The following is a 6,281-nucleotide window of genomic DNA, read 5'->3' on the forward strand; positions in this document are numbered from 1 at the left end:
TTAGGAGATCTGTCAGGAGATGGTCAAGCTATTCGACCGGTCTGCTCCGGGTGAGGAGACGGCGGCTCAGCTGGTACAGCTATGTCAAGGAGGTCGGTCAGTAACAGAATTTGCAATAGAGTTCAAGACGTTAGCAACTTCCTGTGGCTGGGACGATGGACCGTGCAGAGCTATGTTCAGGGCTGGATTGGTTGAGGAAATCCAAGATGAGATTGCCACCCATGAGCTCCCATGTGGCTTTGATGAACTGCTTAATTTGGCACTTCGTGTGGAAAGTCGCCTTCACCTCTGGCTCCAACGTCGGGCTGTGCGCTCTCCCTGGGGGTTGGGAGAGCTTACTAGTGACACCACTTCTGTTTTGCCCTTGCCTTCTCTGGATGTTCCCGAACCCATGCAGTTGGGACGCTTGCGTCTCACTGCCCAGCAGAAACAAGAACAGTTTGCCCGGGGCCTATGCCTCTACTGTGGAAAGGCCGAACACTTCGCCAACAAGTGTCCAATAAAAGCCAGAGCCCATCAGTAGCCAGGAGAATCCTGGTGGGCGCTGCTTCCGTTATTTCCTCCCCCTCGTCCCGCACCCTTCTTCCTGTGACGGTCCAGTTCGGAGGGTCTAATTACTCCTGCTCGGCTTTGGTGGACTCTGGGGCCGGTGGTAACTTCATGGACAGTGGTATGGTGGAGCGGTGGGGTATTCCGGCCACTCCTCTTCCTAGCCCTATCTCCGTCCAGTCCCTTGATGATCCCCCGATCACTACCATCACTCATGTCACTCCCCCTGTAAGTCTTGTTGTCTCAGGCAATCACCGTGAGCTCACCGAGCTGTACCTCCTGAGCTCCCAGAGTGCGCCAGTGGTCCTGGGGCACCCGTGGTTGGTGCAGCACAGTCCTCACGTGGAATGGGCCTGGAATTCTGTCTTGTCATGGAACCAGTCCTGTCTTGCTTCTTGTATGGGTGCTGCCTTTTCTCCTGGCTCTGTGTTTCCTGTTTTGCAGGTGGAGGCGGCTGATCTGTCCGGGGTCCCGGTGAGATGCCATGATCTTCGACCAGTTTTCAGCAAGTCCCGGGCCATGTCCTTGCCTCCTCACCGGCCTTATGATTGTGCTATCAATCTCCTCCCAGGCACTTCTCCGCCGAAGGGTCACCTGTATTCCATGTCCGGTCCAGAAAGAGAGGCTATGGACAAGTATATTCGAGAATCTCTAGATGCAGGCCTCATCCACCCCTCTTCATCTCCGGCTGATGCAGGGTTCTTCTTAAAGAAGGATGGCTCCCTGTGTCCTTGTATTGATTACAGAGGTTTGAATGACATTACTATCAAGAATAGGTATCCCCTGTCCATAATGTCATCTGCCTTTGAACTCTTGCAGGGAGCTAAGGTCTTCAGAAAGTTGGACCTCCGCAATGCCTACCATCTGGCTCGGATATGAGAGGGGGATGAGTGGAAGACAGCATTTATCACTCCCTCGGGACACTTTGAGTACCGGGTCTTACCGATTGTCCTGACCAATGCCCCAGCTGTCTTCCAGGCCCTGGTCAAGGACGTGCTGAGAGACATGGTTAACAAATTTGTCTTTGTGTATCTTGACGATATTCTTATTTTATTCTCCCTCTGTTCAGGTACACACTCAGCATGTACGTCAGGTGCTACAACGCCTGTTAGAGAACCAGCTGTATGTAAAAGCGGAGAAGTGCGTTTTCCATGCAGAGTCAGTTTCGTTCCTGGGCAACATTATTGCGGCAGAGGGGATCAGAGCTGATCCCACTAAGGAAAGGGCCGTAGCCGAGTGGCTAACTCCAGACTCACACAAGGCTCTGCAGCGGTTTCTGGGAATCGCCAACTTCTATCGCCGTTTCATCCGGAACTTTGGTCAGGTTGCTGCACCCTTGACAGCCCTCACCTCTACCAAGGTACCATTTAGGTGGAATTCGAAAGCACAGGGGGCCTTTGATGTCCTCAAGTCCCGGTTCATCTCAGCTCCTGTTCTTTCTTTTTCAGACCCCAAACGGCAGTTTATTGTGGAGGTGGATGCCTCTGCGGTTGGAGTAGGTGCGGTAGGGTCCCAGTAGGGTCCCTCTTCTGGGCTCCCTCTCCTGGGGTGTCGAGAGGCGAGAGAAAGAAGTGCCAAGGAGGTGTCCAGAGGGTAGGCTTTTTGTGCCGGGTGTGTTGTGCTCTGAAGTCCTCCAGTGGGGGCATTCATCCAAGCTGGTCTGCCATCCAGGAGTTCGGAGATCGATGGCCGCCATCCGCCAGTGATTCTGGTGGCCATCCATGGCCCAGGATGTCAGGCAGTTCATGTTGGCCTGCTCGGTTTGCGCCCAGAACAAGAGTTCTAATCAGCCGCCTGTTGGTCTGCTTCACCCCCTGTCCATCCCCTCTCGCCCCTGGTCACACATAGCCCTTGACTTTGTCACTGGTCTCCCGCCATCAAGGGGGAACACTGTAGTTTTTACTGGTGGACCACTTTTCCAAGGCAGCCCATTTCATTTCCCTTCCCAAATTGCCCTAAGCCAAGGAGACTGTTCAAGTGATGGTTGATCAATCATGTCTTCCGGATTCATGGTCTTCCGGCAGATGTGGTCTCCAACAGGGGGCCACAGTTTGTCTCCCGGTTCTGGAAAGAGTTCTGTCGGCAGATCGGGGCCTCTACGAGTCTGTCGTCAGGTTTTCATCCTCAGACGAATGGGCAGTCCGAGCGGGCAAACCAGGATCTGGAACAAGCTCTCCGCTGCCTGACACCCCAGAATCCGAGCTCTTGGAGTCAACAGTTATCCTGGATTGAGTACGCCCACAACTCCTTGCTGATGGTTGCACACAGGTGTGTCCCCATTCCAATGTTCCATTGGGTTTTAACCTCCTTTGTTCCTCTCACAGGAGCCCGATGCCGCTGTTCTGTCTGCCTCAGCTTTCGTCCGCCGGTGTCGTTGCACCTGGAAGATGGCTGAGAAAGCCTTGGCCCAGGCTTCCAGACGAACCAAGGTGGCGGCCGACCGTCACCGAACTCCTGCTCCCCGCTACGTATGTGGTCAAAAGGTTTGGCTGTCTACCAAGGACCTTCCTCTCCGGGTGGCCTCTCGCAAGTTAGCCCCCAGGTTCATTGGGCCATATCAAATCACCAAGCTGTTGAGTCTGGTGGCGGTAAGGCTCAAGTTCCCTCCCACACTTGGTCAGGCCGGGAGATCACTGGCCACAACAACCAAGTGAGTCTCCTGAATAGAAAGATACATGTTCATTTGTATCATAAAGCTGATTGTATATTGTATCGTAAAGCTGTGGAGACACTGGTACTGGTGTATTTTGTAACTCTATGTTTACAATTTTATGGGTTGTGATGGATTGTATGGGTTGTATGTTGTTCAATGTCTTTTTTCTTTTTTTAAATTGGACTTTGAGTCTGTAATAAAAGTTTGATATGATATCATACAGCGGAGTAAAAATCAATGTCACTCAAGTCTTCTTCACTGTGATTTGTTCTGGTGATTGGTTTGTAATGATCTAAGCTAATCTAAACATATGACTAAGTTCTACTGTGTTAAGCACTTTTTGGTTAAGTATATATGGCCTTTGACCTGAGCATCCTTAGTCTGCATTTCTCTGTACATTTAATGTTGAAAATACCCATTACATAAAATATTTCTATCACAATATCTTTGTATAAATAAGATCTAAGATGCCTGAGCACAATTTTTGCTTTAAAATGGTAAAGTTTTTGAACAGATGCTGTTAAGTAAAATATTACCTCAGGTTAAATTTATGCAAAATCATTTCTGGGTCATTCTATGGAGTGTGAAAAACTTGTTGCATCTTTCCCAAAAAGACTCATGGCTGTATTAGATCAAAAGGGTGCTTTTACTAAATACTGAGCAAAGGGTCTGAATACTTAGGACCATGTGATATTGCAATATGCAAAAATGTCAACAATTCTGTGTTTTTCTGTCAATATGGGGTGCTGTGTGTACAATGAGAAAAAAAATTACTTAAATGATTTTAGCAAATGGCTGCAATCAGGGCCGGACTGGCACACAATTTCAGGCAGGGAAATCCCATACCCATCCAGGCCATCCCATGGACCCAAATAAAATTTAGAAACACGGACCACCCTATTTTTTCCTAAATTACATTTATTGGTCTAAATCCTTAGGCTGGGGCCGTGTAAAATAATTAAAGGCTTTCTCTTGAACAGTATCCTCACTTCCCTTTTCCTTCTCTTCATTTACCCTAATATCTAAGTGGAATACATGTATAAAGTGTGTGTATTTTTCTTGTACCTGTCTCTTCTTCACCTGTCACTTGTTCTGGCCTCATGTTACAAACAGAACTGTCCTCCACAGTAAAACAACCACCTTATTGTAATTTGTTTGCCCAGAATCTACATTTATGTTAGTAAAAAATCGAAGTATTATATGTAGAAAATGTAATTGTTTTCATCTTAAAATTACTTAAATATCCAACATTTAGCAACACTAGGCTATATTTCATACAATATGTAAAAAAAAAATAAAAAAAAAATATTTTGCTTCTACATGTCATCTCACTCCCTGGCTGAATGTGTGATCATTGCACCACAGCTAGTGCTAGGTTGACTGTCTTCACCTTCATATGATAAAAAAAAAACCCGGAAAAAAGTTTTAAACCTCACAAATGGGCAGACATAATTTTCTAAATTGTCTAATAAAATGTTATTGCATTATTTTTTGTTGATGTCTGCACTATCACTTCTGTCTCCCTGCTCCCAGTACCACATAAATGTTAATATTTGTCTGCTAAATTACTAATGTAACTTTACACTAAATAATATTAATCTCCTTGAGCATACATTATTTTGAGTGACTAATAGGGGCGCTACCGCTAACATTTGCTAGCATTTCAATACTAAGTTAACGAAGAAAAAAGTACAGTATTTACAGGTGAAACTGACCTGCACTTGAAGCCCTGAACAGGTCATTCATTTTGCAACATTTTGCTGCTTGTTCTCTGAGTGCTTTCTTTTTCATTGTCCTTTCCCTCTCTGCTCCACCTGGCTGTTTTATCTCCATCATCGGGTGCTGCTCGCATTTTCTGTTTAACCCTTTGGCTGAGGCTTTAAGTGGAATCGTAGCCTTGCCAGTCAAGACTAACAGATTCATGATTTTATTTTATAATGATAATTTTATTGAATGACGAATTCGAGAATGATCACTGCGACACTGGTAAAGGTAGTAGTATATATTTTTTTTATAATAATAGATTTAAAAAAAAACAAATATATATATATATATATATATATAAATATATATAAAAAAAAAAACGCTGGCTGGCAGCAGGCCAAATTAGTCGGCAGGCCACCGGGAATACTCCCGGTGCTCCCGATGGCCAGTCCGGGCCTGGCTGCAATATAACAAAGAGTGAAAAATTGAAGGGGGTCTGAATACTTTCCGTACCCACTATATATTAATCACAGCTCAGAATTAATCATTTCCCTGATAAATATGATCAAAAATGGCTGTAAAAAAATTAATCTGCATTGTTTATCCTTTTGATCTTTCATAAAAAAAAAGGCAAAAATCTAACCTTTTATTTAAGTAAAATAATTGAAAGTGTGGGGAAAATCACATTATGAAAAATGTTTTTCTCCAAAACACATTGGCCACAATTATTGATACCCCTATACTTTTTTTATGAATATGCAGCGCTGGTTCAAGTCAAACAAGCCTAAAATCATGAAGGCCCACCCCTAAACCAAGCCCCCAGTGGATTAGAGCAAATCGGGTAAAGCGGTTGAAAATGCCCCACTGATTGAGAAACACCCACTAGTGTTCTGCAGAGATACATGCCTGACATGATGGTTTGGATCAAAACTCAAAGTTGTATCAATGTCACCATGCTATCAGGGTAGGCACACTTAAGTAGAATTTTATTTAATTAACATTATATTATCTTCAAGTACAGTTTTTTTAATATTCTTTTAAGATTTGAAGTACAACACAGGTGAACATTCAGTACAGTTAAGCTCACTTCTTTTTCACAAGGGATCCCTTGTAAGCTATCCACACTCACACTCTGCCTGTTCTGCCGTGCAAAGGCAAAAGACCGTAACTTCGTTTTTGGTCGAAAATTTGTTATTTATATTTTTGGCACATTCAAGACCTCCTTTATCATGTGGATGAGTATATTGAATCAATTCCGTTGTTTTTTCGAGAAAATAATGAGTTGTCTTAACAGTAACTTCCAAAAGCCCTGGAGAAACAAAGGCAACACTAGGCTATATTTCATACAATATGTAAAAAAAAAAAAAAAAAAAAA

This window comes from Leuciscus leuciscus (assembly GCF_965113295.1).
Source record: "Leuciscus leuciscus genome assembly, chromosome: 12".
NCBI classification, from domain to species: Eukaryota; Metazoa; Chordata; class Actinopteri; order Cypriniformes; family Leuciscidae; genus Leuciscus; species Leuciscus leuciscus.